Raw genomic sequence first — 18,303 nt, 5'->3', positions numbered from 1 at the left:
CTCTCTATGACAAATAAATAAATAAAATCTTTAAAAAAAAAAAAAAAACTAATTAGAAGAGGAAAAGTTTCTTCGAAGAAGTCCAAACAAATTTCTATAACTGGCTTTATTCTTGCCTACATCAGACATGTAGCTATTTTAGTGTTTGTTGCAGTTAAAAACAAGTAAAGGGATATGTTTTTAGATTATTCCTGTTGTGGAGAGGTATGCTAATTTCCAGTAAAGACTGTTATTTGGTGAAGTGCAATAGCATTGTAGGAAGAAAAGCAATTTCCTTCAAATTCAATAGGATAAAATTTAAATTCTGGGACCCCTATGCAAGCTAATTCAGAGAGGGCTGGCACGCTGAACATGGTACACAAGAGGACTTCACTCATTTTCACAGCAGTGTGTGAAAGGTACAAACCAGTAACGCAGTCACAGATAGGTTAAGTCACTTTCTCAAAGTCATACAGCTTGTAATGATCACAACCAGAGAGCATGGGTCTTGAGTCCACGCTTTTAGTCATGATTTTGTTCAGCCTGAACATCAAGGCCTTCATGCCTGGTTGGTACTCTGCAAGTGTGTATCTGGGTGGATTCTATAATGAGGACAAGAAGAACATGGTCTGTTCTCTCTGTCTGGCATTATTTTTGTGTCCTGGAAGTCGAAGGATGTTATACCTGATTGTGGTATCTGAGTTATTGGAGTCACCCACCAGATTCAAATTTGAGTGCATACCAAAAGGGAACAGAGGGAAACTGTCTTCTGAAGGGATTCACTTTTCAGCCACAGTTCAGCATGACAACTTTGGCATCAGTGACATAGTGAGTAACATGAAAAGAAAGCAGACAATGTATTTTTTGTTTGAAAAAAGGAGCCTACCTTCTCAGTCTTCAACCAGATTGGAAGACATTAAATTAGCTGTGTTTTTAGTATTTTCCTTCTCAATATTGCTGTCCCTTTTCCTACTCCAATCCCAAACAACAGTTTCCTTAGAGTTTTTAAAGCAATTTGGACTCACCAGAGAACTTACCTCTCCACTCCCCAAAGTGCTAATCATCCTCTTGTCATAGGAGTAATCACAGGGGATCCTATCAGGACAGACTGCCTGATCCCAGGCCCCCATTTGCCACTTACTTTAGAGTCTGGAGTCAGCACCAACCATGGCAGGAGGATCTTCTTTCACTTCCCTTGTTCTCACTCAGCTTTACCTCTCCCAGAGTCACACTGGGGGAACATCATCTTTGCTCTTCCTTAAATCTTTCACCTGATTTGGTCAGCTCAACCCGTAAGTTCTTCCAGGTTTGAATGTTTCCCAGATAATATAGCCCTGAGAATTAGAGCTCAAGTGGTTGCATAATTTCCTTTAAAAAGAAGGAAAGGCTGATGGCAGACTAAAAATGAGATGTAACTCATATTTCCAGTGCCACATTCAGTGGGACCCCTCAGTAATCTCTTGTTTCTATGACACTGATAAGGATGATCCTGATGGATTAAAAAACGACACAATGGAAAATATAGCAATAGCCATTTCTGAGTATGCACTGTGCACCAGACAGTGCACTAGGCTCCTTACTAAACATTGTCTTACTGAAATCTCACAGCAACTCTGTTAGATACCTATGAGGACCCCAATTTTGAAAATGAGGAACCTGTGACTCAGAGAAGCAAAGTCACTTGCTGAAGGTCACAGAATTGTTTGGCGGCAAGCCCATGTGTTATTCACAATTATAGCACATCAGCCTAATTTAGTGTCTGTGGAAACACTAAGTAGCCACCAGTCATGCGTTGCTTTCAAAATACATTGAATTGTAGCAGGGAAATTCTGAATTATTGTGCGGAACCCTGACTGTTCCAGTGGCCATGCTTGGGAGCCAAGAGTGAAGGGGAGCAGAACTGGGCAACTTTCTCCAAACGTGCTCAATGAGCTTTCCTAGACAACTAAGCCCCAAGGGTGAATTTATGGAGGGTCATACTCCCTCCCACCATTCCAAAGTCAAGAAGGACAGATTCCCCTTAGGGTTCTGGACAGAGATCAATTGCCTGTAGCTCAAAGGTGAGACTCTACAAGTCAAGTGAAAATTAGAAGTGAGATATGTTTTTGAAATCTCAGTGGGAGCCTTACTCCAAGGTTTTCTAGGGAAAACTTGATTGAGACTAAATTGGGTTATTTTCAAAAAGATTCTTTGAGTGAACCATTTTTTTTTTTTTTAGCATAACTTAACTTGAGAACACTTAACTCTCCTGGTATCATTTACTTCAAGTACAATCCCTAAAGAGACCATTATAGACCTCAGATACTAAGCCCCATGCAAGTTATTGAAATTATAAAAGTGTTGGAGAATTCTTTGAAAGAGAAATTAAAGAGTGCATTTTTCTTAGTTGTCTTAGATGTTACCTGTACAATAGAAGTGCATGCAGTTCCCATGTTCTCTGCTATTTAGGAAGATATATTAATTCCTGAAGGCCACATGGGAACTTAATCTGGGGATCCTAAGAAGTAACTTCAGTTTAATTTTCTAGAAGTCATTTCACCAAAAAAAAAAAAAGAATCTTGCTTTTGGAGAAAATAGATCTGTAGGCTGGACAATACCACTAGGAGAGATGGAGAAACCCCCAGTCAGCTTAGTCACAAAGAACAGGAGTTGGGCTAGTTAGTGATCAGTGGACCTTCATGTTACGAAGAAGTCACTCTAACTTGGATTCCACTCAACCTATTTAAAGCTTGTTTAAATGTATTTAGTTGGGGGGTCCTGATTTACATGGACATCAAATAGACACTATTTGGCAAAACTTAGGTTCACTTGTAGATCAGAGGAGTTTGGCTGAACTCTTCTTGCTTGGCTGAGATCACTCACAAAAGGAAAGGAGAGGAAACATCACCATCTGTTGTCCGGTTATCATAAGTCAGGCAGTGAGTGAGTGTTTCATCTGCATTATTCCACTTCTGCCTCACAGCAACAGGATGAAGAATTTCAGGCACTTTGAGGTGTGAGGCATTCTGTATAAGGTCACTATTTGAGAAGTTGGGACGCATTCAACCAATTGTTATCTGATTTTAAATTGCAAGATTGAAAATAAGTGGGTTTGACTCCAGTTAGTTTCCAATATGAACACTTTACTATTGAGTTGAATGAAGTTAAAATTACCCCCTTGGGGTATAGCAACTGCCTGTTAGATCTTATAATTTCTGAGGGTCCAAGTCTGTCAATCTGCTTTTTTAAAAATTCTTGACAATATATGATATTTCCTATTTCTCATAGCTCTATTTCCTCCTTACCTATTTGAGTGTCTATTTCCCACCACTGGACCAAAGACCATAGAGGACTCTCTGCTGAGGTCCCATAACAAACTCCAGAACCAAGCAGTATCCTTGACCTGTCACTTTATACTGCACCAGTATTTCTTGTCTCCTCACTCCCAACTCCAGGTTCCCAAGCAGGGCTATTTTATCACTTGTGTATTTGAAGGAATATCACTTAATTACATAATAGAATTACAGAGTTATGGATCTCAATTAAAAATATCACATTTCTCGGGGCGCCTGGGTGGCTCAGTGGGTTAAGCCTCTGCCTTAGGCTCAGGTCATGATCCCAGAGTCCTGGGATCAAGCCCTGCATCGGGCTCTCTGCTCAGCAGAGAGCCTGCTTCCTCCTCTCTCTCTCTCTGCCTGCCTCTCTGCCTACTTGTGATCTCTCCCTCTCTGTCAAGTAAATAAATAAAATCTTTAAAAAAAAAATCACATTTATAGAATCTCTACAATGTAGAGTGTATAATCTCTAGAAATTTATGGGATACATATAGAGACAGTGGGATATTAATTATTACTTTGTTTATTCAGCATGCATCAGGAAGCAACCTACTAGATGCCAGGTACTATGTTAGATGCTTGGGTTCTTGGTCCATGACTTCGGTGGTAGTCTTTAATCTTGGAGAGGTCAGTCAAATGAATAGAAAGATGGTGAATACATGTATTACAATGTTGTGAAGGGCTGGGGAAGCAACAATAATGTGCTCACGGCCCCATTTCCTAATTCATGTTGTGCCATACTGGCAGGTGTTAATATTTACCCTGAGTCACCTTCTATCGGATGTTCTTGCTTAGTGCTAAGTCCTGTCCACATTAGTGAAGGAATGGCTTGGTGCAAATTTTGTTCCTAGTAAAGTGACTTCTACAATCCGAAGGATAAATTTTCCTAGTTCTTGCATAGTTTTGTCTTCTCAAAGCTGTCAGGTGGCCAAGAGTAGATGGTTGTTTCCTCTGTTGGTTCAGGCCACCAGATTCCTATCTGATGAAATATGATCTCTGGGATCTCTGAAATCCAAGAAGAATCGCAGCCTCTGGGGAAGGCCTCAAGAAGATACAAAAGAAAGTCCTGCAACTGTGGTCACTCAGTTCCAGGCAGCCCCAGAGGCTCTGTCTGGCTTCATGCTTTCTGGTCTCACAGATATACTCAGTGGACTTGAGCCAGGGAACATCCCAAATATAAAGGGTGAATTGTGGGGCATCTGGGTGGCTCAGCTGGTTAAGCATCTGTCTTCAGCTCAGGCCATGATCTTGGGGTCCTGGACTGGAGCCCCGCAGTAAGGAGTCTGCTTTTTCCTCTCCCTCTACTCTCTCCCTTTTCCTTCCCCCTGCTCATACATTCTCTCTTTCTCTCACTCTCTTTCAAGTAAATAAAAAATATTTTAAAAGTAAAACTCCGTGGATGAGTTGTGAGACTAAACCCCACTGTTTTATTGCTGAGGAATTTAGGCAAGCCAGTCTCCAAGGGGTATGTCCAAGTCACCCACTGTGTCTCATCTGTAGGCCTTTATTTGCCTCCAAAATGACACAGATAACCCCGAGAAGACTTCTTGGCAAACAGGTAGGATTTAGTAATTCAGTTTACTTGAAGTGTGTTTCTGATCTTGACTTCATGACTCACCTTAACTTTGCAACATAACAATATGCACAATATATTGTTAAGGAAATGTCAGAATTATCACTCATTTTGTTTTGCATTTTACCCTTTAATTTCTGAATAATCAGTAAAAACAATTTAGTATCTTCCTTTCCAAGTGAAGAGGTGAAAGAAATAAAGGGGCTATTATTGAAGTCCTTAAGTGAAAATAAAAGATACCCCTTTGTATTCAGATGGTTCTGTAAGCTCCTTGGATCAACTAACAAAGACAACCATTACATACCATCGTCATAATTTCCCCATATTTAAGAACTCTTTTTTGTCTTATTTACCTGATATTTGACTTAAATAACTTTTTACTTAAGTAAACATCGTGCTTTAGGAAGAAAGAGAGAAGAAAGGAAGCATCACGGCCTCACAGAGACTGGCAGAACAGAGTTGAAGTGTTAAAGCCAGACAGAGCAGGTAATGATGACCCCGGGGGCTAAGAACAGAGTGGGCAGGAATCTGGTAGGGATGGCTACAGAACCTCCACAAGGTAAATTCCAGCCTGAGGAAGAAAGGTTGGGCTGGATATAGAAGTATGAATGGAATTTGGAGGTTAGGTGACCACGAGGTTTTGAGGTTGATTCGGAAGAACTGGGGTAAGGGACCGAAGTTTGACTGAGGCTGTGAGCACTCGAGGAATGAGTTTTCAGAGCTGGGAGAAGGGTAAAAAGAAGGTGGTGATGTTCGTTGAGGAAATAGAAGGCTGGCGGAAGCTTCAGGCTGGGAACTGAGACAGTACCCTGGGTTGAAGAAAGATGGCCTGGGAGTGGAGTGTGAGAGCAGAGCACTGGGGAGGACGGAGATGCCAGGAAGGCTAAGGAAGAGGGTGAAGAAGGGTACAGAAGTGAGTGCAAAGGGCAGGGTTGCACCAAGGAGGAGCAGCAGGGTCTGTTGCAACGGGGAGGAGGTAGTGGTGTACCCTGGAGAAACAGACACAGGGATTAAGTGCCTGCCATGGCAGTGTGGTCTCCTGAGACCGCTGTGGTGCAGGTCAGCATCCACTGAGTTAAGCTGACATGTTTGTGCACCACCTAAGGCCTCTCCTGAACAGTGGTATGTGGTACAAGTGCCTCAGTCTCTCTCTCTGTATATGTGTATATTTCAAATAAATCACGTAAAGATGAAAAATACAACATCTGAAATGAAAAAGATCTTGGGTGGGAATAAGAGGAAAAGATCAACTTGAAGTTATAGCAATAGAAATGATACAAATTGAAGCACAAACAAAGACAAAAACAAAAAATAAACTGCAAACATTAACAGAGCCTCAAAGACCTGTGGAACAACATTAAAAAAAAAAAAAAAAAAAAAAAAAAACAGCCTAGCATATATGTAATTGGAGTTGCAGAGGGAAAAAGGTGGGAGGTGCAGAAAAAATATTTGAGGAAATGATAGCTGAACATTTTCCAAATTTGAGGAAAATATAAAGCCACATATCTATTAAGCTTAATAAACTCCAAGCAAAAAAATACATAAAGAAATCCACACGGAAGCATATAAATCAAACTATTGAAAGTAAGTGATAAAGAAAAAAAGCTAAAATGCAACCAGAGAAAAAAGGCATTTTACCTGTGGAGGAGCAAAGAATGACCGGAAAAGAAGCCAGAAAACAGTGTAACAACATCTTGAAAGTACTGAGAGAAGAGCAAAACCAGTTACACCCAGTGAAAAGTTCTGCCAAAATGAAGGCAAAAATGACTTTTTCAGACAAACAAAAGCTGAGAAAATCTATTGTTAGCAGATCTGCAATATAATGAAGATTAAAGGAAGTTCTTTGGGCCGTAGGAGGTGATAACAGATAAAAAGATCTATGTGAAGGAACAAGGAACACTAGGAGTGATAAAGCTGAGTAAAGGTAAGTATTTTTCCTCATTTTAATCTCTATAATTGACTAGAGAAAAAAATAGTGTGATGTGGGGTTTATAACGTATGTAGAGGTTATATGTATGACCACAACTACACCAAATGGGGTGAGGAAGATGGAGGAATACCGTAGTAAGGCTCTCACACAGCTTTGTGAAGTGGTTTAATATTTGAAGGTAGACCATGATAAGTTAAAGATGTGCAATGTAAAGCCTAGAGCAACCCATAAAATGACAGGCAGATAAGTATAGGCAACTAAGCCAATAATGTATTCAATTAATATTCACAAAACATATTCAATTCAAAGAAGGCAAAAAAATGAGAGAAAAAGAAACAAGAGTGAGATTAATAGAAAACAAATATCAATATGGCAGATTTACTTATATTCAGTGGAAATGGTCCAAACACTCTAATTAAAACATAGAGATTGATTGGATTAAAAAACCACCCACTGGATGGCTCAGTGGGTTGAGCATCCGGCCCTTGGTTTTTGTTTTGTTTTGTTTTGTTGTTTTAAAGATTTTATTTATTTATTTGACAGAGATCACAAGTAGGCAGAGAGGCAAGCAGAGTGAGACGGGGGGAAGCAGGCTCGCTGCTAAGCAGAGAGCCCGATGTGGGGCTCGATCCCAGGACCCCAGGATCATGACCTGAGCTGAAGGCAGAGGCTTTAATCCACTGAGCCACCCAGGCACCCCTGGCTCTTAATTTTGGCTCAGATTATGATCTTGAAGTGCTGGGATTGCCCTGAGTCAGACCCTGTGCTCCACGTGGAATCTGCTTATCCCTCTCCCTCCCCCTGTTTGCTCATGATCAATCTCTCTCTCTCTCTCTCTCAAAGAAATAAATAAAATCTTAAAAAATAAAAAGTAAGACTCAACCATATACTACCCCTAAGAAATCCAAGTTAGGTATAAAGACACACATGTTAAAAGTAAAAGAATAGAAAATGACAATACCGTGAAAACACTAGTCAAAAGAAAAGTAGAATGACTATATTAATAACCAGCAAAGTTGATTTAAGAACAAGCAGTCTTGCCAGGGAAGAAAGGGACATTTCAAAATGATAGAGATTGATCAATCAAGAGATCATAACAACCCTGAATGTGTATTTACTCAATATCACAGCTTCAAATTATATGACACAAAAACTGATAGACTAGATGAAAAAAATAAATGAATCCTCAATTATAGTTGGAAGCTTCAATAATCCTCTCTTGCTAATTGATAAAAAAAGAAGACAAAATCAGCAAGGATGTAGAAAACATGAACAACACTAGGCAAGTTGAGCTAATTAACATTTCAGATATATTTGGAATATTCATAAATAAGGACCATAAAATGGGCCAAAAAACAAGTCCCAACAAAAAGGGATTGAAAGTCTCTGAAATACATTCTTTAAATTAAATTAGAAGTAACTGAAAGATATCTGAAAAATCCCTAAATATTTGGAAATTAAACAATGGCTAAAGAACCCATGTATCAGAGAACAAAGCATAAGTTAAATTAGAAAACATTTTGAACTAAAAAAGCAAGCCACAAAATGAAGAAAAATATTTGGAAAATATATATCTGATTGAAGTCATAAGTGCAGAAAATATAAAGAACATTCACAGTTCAATAGGAAGACAAACAATCTTCCCCTGCCAAAATTTGCCAAAGATATGCAAATGACAATACATGAAAAGCTATTCAAAATTAGTATTGGGGAAATGTGAATTAAAACCACTGTGAAGTTCTCAGCATGCTGCTCTCTGGCTCTTGCTCTCTCCTCTGCTCTCTTCTGGGGCCCATCATCATGTGTCCCTGGCCCAGTTGGCTGCTTTCCACCCTCTTGCTACTCCACACCTGCCAGCTGCACTTAGACCTTGAGCTGCTGGTCACCTGGGTCTTCCAGATGGGCCTGGATACTTCCCAACACAACACCAACTTCTCGGTTACAGAGCCACCAGGGGAAAAAAAAAAAAAAAAAAGGAGTGTTGCACTTTGAGAAGTTGGTTGCAGCATATGGTAAGTTTGGCGGTGCTGGTCATCTCACCATCATGTGTAATCAAGGTTTTGAGATTGTGTTAAATGACAAGTGGTTTGCTTTTTCTAAGTTATTAAATAGAGCATCTGTTGAGGGGTTCTTTTAAAAAGACAGCCAGGGGCACTTGGGTGGCTCAGTGGGTTAAAGCCTCTGCCTTCAGTTCGGGTCATGATCCCAGAGTCCTGAGATCGAGTTCCTCATCGGGTTTTCTGCCCCACGGGGAGCCTTCTTCCCCCCCAACCCTCTCTGCCTGCCTCTCTGCCTACTTGTGGTCTCTCTCTCTGTCAAATAAACAAAGAAAATCTTTAAAAAATAATAATAATTTAAAAATAAAATAAAAAGACAGCCAGAAACTGACTTTGGGGCTAAGAGGTTGGGCACCACCCATGGACCTGCCTGCCTCTAACAGCTAGCGGAGGCCTCTCAAACTACATTCCCTTTTGGAGTCTTTATATGCGTATTTTAAAGTTGTGGAATCCTAGTGACCTACCACCAAGGCAGCTTCCCTCCTGAACATTTCCTTGGAAAGCCACAGCTGCCATTTTGAAATGGGAACAACTAGAGACCACATAGGAAAAAGAAAGAAAAATCTGGAAATCTTAGGTGGCTTCACGATTCAGCCTTTGTATAAAAGGACCAATAGGCAACTCAAATTTGTTCTCTTTTGAATATTCCATTAACATGATTTTTCCAAACTGCTTAGGATTTGAATTTTGTGTTTTATTTTGTTCATGGTGCAATTTTTATTACCAGTTAAACTATCTTCCCATGTGCCTTCTTTCTCTAGCTACCTTGAGGGACCCCAGCCCCTACTGTCAGAAGAAAATAATGCTTCAGGACATCTTGAGATGCACCGATACATTACTGGTGAGAAGATGGTTCTATGGAGGTCGTGTTCTGGGGAACAGGCTTTCTGAGTTAAGCCAAACTGCTAAAGGGTATCTTTTTGTGGTTCATAGGCCTACAGTACCCTGGCCAAAAAGACTGGGTGATTAATACATTTTTGTTTGTTTGTTTGTTTCATTAGGGGCCAACTTATACTAAGAACTTGACGTACTTTACTTCACAAGAATCCTACGAAGTAGATATTACTAGCTGCATTTTACAGCTAGGAAAAATTCATCTCTTGGAGTGCTTATACTCACACAGCATCTACTTATAAAATAAGAAGGATTAGTCTTCCAAGCCAGAGGACCTCCCTAAGGCTAAAGAGTGAAAGAAAAGCCATTTCACAAAGAAGTAATGGTACTTGGAGTGACATTTCAGTGGATTTTCGGGTGAGTCCCAGTTCGTAAGTGTAGATGTTAGTTTAATGGAATAGAATATGCATTGTATTGGCTTCTGTTGAAATTTTAGGAGAATTGGCTTAAAGCTTATGTTCCCTTATCAAATTAGGTTACTCTCCCTTTCTTTCCTAACTGACGGTCCTTTCCTTCAAGACAAAAACTTACCTTCTTTCCTTTTGTAGTCCTCCACATTGGAAGGAGAGCTTTGTAAACTTCAAATTAAGTACCCTCGCCAAGTTGACGTCTCTTAATTACACTATTGTTCACACTGATTGCTATCTTTTCGCTCTTTCCTACTAAACGATGGACTAGTTTCCTGCTCAGTTGTTCAGAACTGATTAAATCAGCCTTGGTAAACTGAAAATAGGGACCTATACCTAGTCTATATTTTCTGGGAGGGCTTTTCTCTGGTATGTTGGCTTGAAAGGAGTAATTTCTAGATACCAGATTTTTATCATTATTTTATTAGTTCAGATAATTTTCTATGACATCTAAGGGGTACTGGTCTGCTATTCTGGGAAGACTATGTCTTAATAAAGGTCAAGTAGCCATATACCCAACTAATTCTACCTGAATACTTCTTCCATCCTACCTCTGGACCTAGTAATTCATCACTCAGGACCTTGATGCCACTTCTGCGAAATTGTCCCTAGTTCTCTCTCTTCATGGGAGAACTGCCATTATTTTGGTTCACATTGTGCTTTGCTCAGGTAGTCACCTCTGCTCAGGGAGCACTGTACTGACTGCTGGGATGGGCTGCTCTGAGAGCGTGTCTTCCTCATCTTCCAGACAGAAAAGCTATAGAGCTCCTTGTGTATCCTCAGAAAGTGTTTGGAAAATTGACTACACTTTTCTGGTCTTTTCAAAGACTTCACAAGTAGTATCAGTCTACAAAGAACTAATTCTGTAGGATACCAGAAGTACAAATCAGGGATAAGGCTATGGTTATATTTTTGGTTCTTTGCTCTAAAGAACATCAGGTTACCAGTCTCTAGAGTTTTTTTTAAAAGAGTATGTATTTTCAAACAGATTTTCAGGCTGTAAATACTGACAGAGCAGTTAATATGTATAAGAATGTATTCGATATGGAATTTAAAATCACCTCTACTAAAGTCTTTTGTTTTTTCTATTTCTCCAAGCAACTTTGTATCTAAATGTGTTGATTATGGAAAGAAAAAAAGAGTTGATGGGCAGAAACTGGCAGACATTTGTGTTAGGAGGCATCGGAATACAATACTGTGTAGCATTTTCTGTCATAATTGCTTATTTGTCTTCTCCTCTGGTCTTTAAATTCTGTAAGTGCAGGAATCAACTCTGTATTACTAACCATTTTATTCCCCATGGATAGCATGATGCATGATAATAATAGGCCTTCAATAAACACAATGAAATACCACTACACTACACACACATGCACATACAAACACACACACATGCCTAAAATTTAAATATGGACAATACCAAGGGTAGACAAGGATATGAGTCCCTAGAACATTTACCCGTTGCTTGGGGGAAATACAAAATGGTTCACACACTTTGAAAAATTATTTGGAAGTTTTCTATAGATAAATAGAAACTTAACAGATGACTACATGATACCATATGACCTAGAAATCATATTTGTAGTATATTCTCAAGAGAAATGAAAACATCCTTGAAACAAGTATTTGTATTCAAATGTTCACAGCAGCCTTCTTCATAATTACTTCAAATCAAAAATAAGCCAGATGTCCATCAACTGGTGAATAAACAAACTGTGGCATACCCCTGCAATAGAATATCACTACACAATAAAAAGTAATAACTTACTGATACATACAATGACAACAACAAAATAAGTCTTAAATGCTTTACAACACATTTAAAAATTCATCCTCAAGGGGCACCTGGGCAGTCAGTTAAGCATCCAACCCTTGATATTAACTCAGGTCATGAACTTAGGGTTGTGAGATTGAGCCCTGCATCGGGCTCCATTGCTGGGCATGGAGCCTGCTTAAGATTCTTTTTCTCCCTCTCCTTCACTCCCTACCGTGCGCGTGCTCTCTCTCTCTCTCTCTCAAAAAAAAAAAAAAAAAAAAAAAAATTCACCCTCTAAAGACAACTACTATATGATTTAATTTATTTGAAATTTTAGAAGAGGCAAAACTCTCATGACAGAAAGGACACCAGTGGGGTTGCCAGGAGCCAGGGAGTATGGGATAAAATTATCAACTCTAAAGGCAGAGGGAGAAGTTTTGGAGATTAATGGAAATGTTCAATACTATCATTTTGGTGATGATAACATCACTGAATACATTTTTTAGCATGTATCTAATTATGCACACAACTAGTGTATCTTATTATATATATTAAATTTCTATAAAGCTGATTTTTAAAAATCACTTATAATTACCCAATTTAGGAAGAACTCTGCAAATGCTTCCGTTCTAACATCTTGTTTGTGCCTCATAACAGGATAGAGATCTGGGGTCCGGCTTCCTAGGAGTAAATCTCAATCTACCAGCTGGTAACTGGCAGGCATTAGACAAATTGCTTATTAAAGTTCAGAGTTTCCCCCTCAAAGTATAGATAATAATTGAACCTGGACCATAGGGTATTGGAGAGGATTTAATAGAATGTTTAGCATGGTTTCTGAGAGAAAGGAAGTACTCCAAATGTTGGTTATTTTTCATCCCTATAAAAATGAGCCCACAAGACACATATGGTTCTGCATTTCTCATGCAGATCTCAAAACCATTTATTCTAAATTGTAGGATATACTGATTTTATTATATTTTATTTCCTCAGTCCTTCTATGTGTTTGTGTGTGTGCTTTGTGTGTGTGAATTATAGTCCTGCTTGCAGATTTTAAAGTGTATTTAGTCTATCATGGCAGAACTTTTTTTATTTTAGTTTTTAAAAACTTAATCTCATGAAAAGCCTGCTGACAGCTATTTAAAAATTCTTTTACCCAATTCTTTTATTCTCTTTCATCCTGTTGAGTACGTTTATTGACTACAGATGTTAAGCACTTCACTAAGGACTGGAAAGCAGCAAGAGAGAGTATGTCCTTCCCCTGAGTGGTTGCATAGAAACCAGTCGTGTCTCTGAACCTTTAAGAACTCAAGTGGAAAATATACTTAAAAATTTAAAGGACAGAGTCATAACATGCAGTTTGAATTGGAGAGACTGCGAGATTGTTTCAGGATTATAAGACTTCTGTCTAAAAGAAGTTAATAAAAGGTGTATTATTATAAGTCCCTTATAATTATGATTTTGAACAAAACACTTTAAATTATGCTATAGCATGAACTGATAAGGAAAAAATGAATAGAAGGATGTCAGGATTGCCGGCTTGAGCCCAGAACAACAGCCTAAGGCAGTTATGGAGATGAAACTATGCTTGCGTCCACAAACAAAACTCCAGTAAGAATTAGCTCAGAGACAGAAGAGGAAAAGACTGTTTTCCAGGGATTTCAATATGCTAACAGCAATAGTGAAGGTCGGAGCCGGAGAGCATGAATGTAATAGAAACCCAGAGAGATATCACACGGTTGTTGCTGTTGTTTTTGTTGTTGATCTTGGACTTGGTCCTGGCATTGTTCTGAGATGTAGTAGACAAATTGTTTCTAAATTTCAGGTGGAAAAATAAGCATCAGGAGTATTTAGGGAAATTCTGAGAGTGCTTATGATGATGGGTACTAGCCTTTTCACTATATACCACGAGAAAATAAAACAGTAGTCCTGAGGCATGAAGAGACACAAGACTCAATGGCACAGAATAGAATTTAAGAATACAATATGGTCGGCTCAGGTCATTATCCCAGGGTTGTGGAATGGAGCCCTGTGTTGGGCTCTGTGCTCAGTACAGAGTCTGCTTGTTTCTCTCCCTCTCTCATTAATAAGCAAATCTTTTTTTTTTTTTTTTTTTTTTTAAAGAATAAGATATGTGTATAGGGAAAATTTAGGGATGTTGTTCCAAATGACAGAATATTTTATTTTGAATCTCCTTAATGTCACTTATTAATTTAGCTTAACTTAGTGCAAAGATGACACTTTAAAGTAGTTTAAAAAAAAAAAAAGGCCTATTCAGTTAATGGCTTGGGGGTAAGTGGGTACTGATAGCGAAATTATCTATTCCTGTCTCAGCACATCAAGAGATATTTTAAGTGGATCAAAGGTTCGAAAGTAAAAATGAAACTGTGAAAGTATTAGAAGAAGCCATTTAAGAATGTTTCAATAACTCAGATTGTCTGAGGCAAAATCCAGAAGAAAAAAGCATGTGTAAACATGGTGCATTCAACTTCATAAAAACATTTTCTTTAAATCTCCTAGGCCAAAAATCATAAGAAGGCCCAAAGACAAACAACAAACCAGAGAAAAATATTTGCACTTCCTCTCATGGACAAAGGGTTAATGCTCTGCTATACAAAGAAATCCTCGGAAGCTATAAGAAATAGATCAACAACCCCGTAAAAAAAGAAAAGAATCAAACAAGGTTTACACCTATGGAAAAGTGTTCCAGTCACTCAAGATAGGAGGCATGCAAAGGAAAGCTACATTGAGAGTTGTCTACTTATCAGACTGGCAAAGGTAGTAAGATTATAAACTGCTTTGATGATGGTGTGAGCAAACAAAGTTTCTCATACATTGCTAGAGGGAACGTAATTTGGTACAAGTTCTAGTACCTCCTAAAATTAAAAAGCATATACCCTTTGACCCAGCAGTTTCACTTCTAGCGGTTTACCCTACAGATACTCTTACGCATGTAAAATAACACACAAACCAGATTGTCATTAAAGTATTCTTCTGCAAAAATAAAAGACTAGAATCAATCTAAATAGAACCAGTTATAGGAATTATGTAACTTATGACCCTTTTCCTAATGATGTAATTCCAATGAAATAATAAGCTTCTGTAAAAAAAAAAAAAATGAAGGAAAGAATGTATGTGCTGATTAAAAATTTCCAGGATTTCAAAATATATTTGTTGAATGAATGAATATGTCATTTAGTGAAAAAGTCAAGGTGCAAATGATATGCATAGCATAATCTATTTATACATTCATGTATTCATCAAATACATCTGAGCATCTGCTATGTGTCAGGCATCACACTAGACACTTGGGATATGACAAATAGACAAAATAGACAAAGATCTTAACTATAGTGGAACTTACATTCTGTTAAAGGAGACATTCGGTAAACCACAAACGTGAACATTATATAGTAGTAGATCAGGAATGGGGAGTTCTGGGCATGGAAGAAAGAGTAGAGAAGGGTATGGGAGATCCAGGGGGCTGGGAGTGGAGAAGAAGATAATGTGTACTGTTAAAAATGCCATGGTCATGGTCAAATCTTATTAGGCAAGATTTGAACAAAGGCTTGAAGGAGGTGAGGGCATCTGCCCTAAGAGCGTCTGAGAGAAGAGTTCCAGGAGTGGGAGCTAGAGTAAAAGCCCTAGGATGGGAATATGTCTGCTGGTGTGGAAACAGGCTGACCAGGTTGAGCAGAGAGGGATCTGGAAACAGTCGCAGGAAGAAGGTAAAGAAGACAGTGGGAGACAGATCAGTGTAGGCCTGTGTAAGGAGGTTGACTTTCATTCTGAGGAGCAAGGAGCCCTGTCGGGATCTGAGGCACTAAAGTGGCATTGTATGACTTCAGATTTAAAAGCCTTTGTCTGGTGGTCTGTGGAGAATGGCCTGTGGGAGGCAGCAGTGGAGGCAGAGAGAGCTCAGGCGGGGTCCCTCATCTCATGAGAGATGCTGGTGCCCATCACCAGGGTGATAGCAGAGGATGTGGTAGGCAGTGATCAGATTGTGGAAATGTTTTCCTAGTAGCCAACAGTCTTTCCTGACAGACTGGATGTGGTATGTGAACAAGAGGAGTCAAGAATGGCTGAGCGACCCCAAGGCTGGGGGTGCCACGGACTGAATGGGAAATGGCTGACAGAGCCTGCTTGGAGGAAAGATCAGGAATTCACTTTGCATGTGTTGAATTTGAAATATTTATTAGACATTCAAATGACCACCTAACCAATGTCATCTGTAGATGGTATTTTGAGTCATGAATATGAGTATGCTACTATACTCATATAGTTTGTAGTTATAGTTTAGTTATAGTTTGTATAAACAGAGAAAAAAAGGATATATATCCATTTGCTTAGACATGTATAAAATATCTCTTTTCCAGACATATGCACAGAAACTGGTCATTTGGGTTGCCTATTAGGAGAGAACTGAGTGGCTGGGGATCAAGTGTTGAATGGAGCATTCATTTTCATTGTATATCAGTTTAAAGCTTTAATTTTGAACCATCTGAATTTATCACATTTAAAAAATAATAAATACTACAGGTCACATTATCAAACTGCTACATTTCTGTGTTTAGAAGTTTCCTTCTCATTGCTAATTTTTTTCTAATGTTGAGAAAAGGACAAATTAGTTTCACAGATTCCAAAAATATTTATTGAACATTTACCATATTATAAGATACTTAAATTTTAAAAAATCAAGATATGTCCTCTATGTCCTTTGATTTATTTATTTTTGCAAAGAGTTATTTATTTATTTGAGAGAGAGAGAGAGAGGGCAAGCAAGCATGGTGGAGGGGGGAGAAGCAGGCTTCCCATTGAGCAGGGAGCCTGATGTGGGGCTGGATCCCAGGACCCTGGGATCATGGCCTGAGCTGAAGGCAGACACTTAACTGACTAAGCCACCAAGGCATCCCTGATTTATTTATTTATCTATCTATCTCTTTAGATAGATAGATATTTGTTTGTTTTGAGTTTTTAATTAAATTCTAGTTAGCTAACATATAGTGTAATGTTGGATTCAGGAGTAGAATTTAGTGATTCATCATGACATGTAACACCCAGTGCTTGGCACAAGTGTCCTCCTCAATCCCCATCACCCATCTAGCCCCTCCCCTGCCCACCTCCCCTCCAGCAACCCTCAGCTTCTTCTCTATAGCTAACAGTCTCTTAGTCTCTTTCCCTCTTTTTCCCCCTCCCCCTACATTCATTTGGGTATTTCTTTCCCTTAAATTCCACATGTGAGTGAATTCATGGTATTTTTCTTTCTCTGACTGACTTCCTTCATTTATTTATTTATTTATATTATGCTATGTTGTCACCTGATTTATTTTTTTAAAGATTTATTTATTGGAGCACCTGGGTGGCTCAGATAGTTAAGCATCTGCCTTCAGTTCAGGTCATGATCCCAGGATCCTGAGATCAAGCCCCACATTGGACTCCCTGCTCTGTGGGAAGCCTGCTTCTCCCTCTCCCACTCCCCCTGCTTGTGTTCCTGCTCTTGCTGTCTCTCTCTGTGTCAAATAAATAAATGAAATCTTTTAAAAATTTTTATTTATTTATTTGAGAGAGACAACACGCATGCTTGCAGGGGAGGGCAGAAGTAGAGACTCTTCAAGCCTACATGCGCCACCCCCCCACCCCAGTGTCTAAGTGGGGAGCCTGTCACAGGGCTCAGTCTCAGAGCCCTAAGATCATAACCTGATCCGAAACCAAGAATCAGATGCTTGACCTATTGAGCCACTCAGGCACCCCTGGTCTCTTCTTTAATACGATAATGTATTAAATTTGAATGTAAATCTGTCTCCTGGAACTAATTAGTAGAAAAAGGTACACCTTATTAGGATTAATAAGCAGCTAATTTTATAAAGTGCAGCTGCTGTGGTTTCTGAATACAATAGAGTAAGTAGGTATATCATATGGCTATTCTGACCCTCAGGAAAGATTCAGTGATCCAAAACTACAATGATCCAAAACTAAATGAAATAGCTGAAGATAAGAGTTGATCATACATAGGAAAAAAATAATGCCTGATCTATTCTTATATTTCTTGCTCAGTACTTTCTGGTTTCTGTGATTGTTTTGTGTGTTGTTTTAATATAGGAAAATACAGAGAATCATAAGAAATACGTATAGGTAGTCCACTCCCCAGAATTAACAAGTGTCAACTTTCGGTCATTGTCTTCATCAGCTCAGGGTGCTATAACAAATTGCCATAGATTGGGTGGCTTGAACAACAAACATTTATTTCTCACAGTCCCGGAGGCCTGGGAAGTCCAGAATCAAGCAGATCCAGTGTTTAGTGAGAGCCTGCTTCCTGGCTTGTGGATAGCTGTCTTGCTCATTGTGTCCTCCCATGGCAGGGAGCAGAAGGAGAAAGCAAAGTCTGTGTCTCTTTGA

The sequence above is a fragment of the Mustela lutreola genome, chromosome 6 (genome assembly GCF_030435805.1).
Source record: "Mustela lutreola isolate mMusLut2 chromosome 6, mMusLut2.pri, whole genome shotgun sequence".
NCBI lineage: Eukaryota > Metazoa > Chordata > Mammalia > Carnivora > Mustelidae > Mustela > Mustela lutreola.
Note: the sequence above shows the minus strand (reverse complement) of the source record.